This window comes from Ceratina calcarata, unplaced genomic scaffold (genome assembly GCF_001652005.2).
Source record: "Ceratina calcarata isolate Rehan_Ccalc_2016 unplaced genomic scaffold, ASM165200v1 scaffold920, whole genome shotgun sequence".
Lineage (NCBI taxonomy): Eukaryota > Metazoa > Arthropoda > Insecta > Hymenoptera > Apidae > Ceratina > Ceratina calcarata.
Window position 1 is genome coordinate 11,478 of NW_017180577.1, and position 748 is coordinate 12,225.

At 43.4% G+C, this 748-nt stretch overlaps 1 long non-coding RNA gene across 2 annotated transcripts in view; it reads left to right on the plus strand.

Moving 5' to 3' along the window:
* Positions 1 to 748, plus strand: part of LOC113465150 (uncharacterized) — a 5,640-nt gene that overhangs the window by 1,157 nt on the left and 3,735 nt on the right. The gene's annotated exons all lie outside the window — the stretch shown is intronic.

Genomic DNA, 748 nt, shown 5'->3' on the forward strand with positions numbered 1-748 from the left:
TATACTATATATAATAATTGTCTCTGCGAACGATTCACCGATGTATTAAAATGCGTAACATTTTCATAAGAATTTAGAATTTTTTAAATATTTACGCCCCAGTGGGCCGTAAACCCGCGACAATTTGAAAGCAAGCGATTTCTAAACGGTTCGATACTCGCATTCACGTTCGGAATTACGCGGTCGCAAGCAACGGGTTCGGTCTCCCGAGTTCCCTGGGTGCCGCAGAGTAAACGAGCCACCGCGAAGCTAACGATGCAAACAACGAACCACCGCCACCGCCGCCGTTGAATCGTAAAACGTCCGGGATCGATGTTCAACCCGCACCGAGAGAGCACCTTATACCCGTGCCTGAAATCGTTAGGCGTAATTAAATTGGTGCAGGCCGATACGCGGGTCGATAGCATTGCCCGAATACTATGCCGTATTGTCGTGTCCAGCCGTTGGTCTGTTCTCGATGGATTTACGACCAATTTCGTTAAGTTATGCGGACGCTCTAATTACGCGGGTATCGATGGAAATATCTTTTACAGAAGATTTCAGCGTTCGCTGAGGATACCTTAAAGGCTTTCATCGTTAGCGTCTTTGCAATAACATAGATTACTATAGTCAGTGCGAATCGCCCAAAATCACATTCCAATTTTTAAATCAAACTTAACACTAGATTGCCCAAGGAAGTCATTTTAACTGCTTTTGGGCAAATGTACAAATAATAATGCATAAATTATTTTTTTTCCCAAGTGAAGTA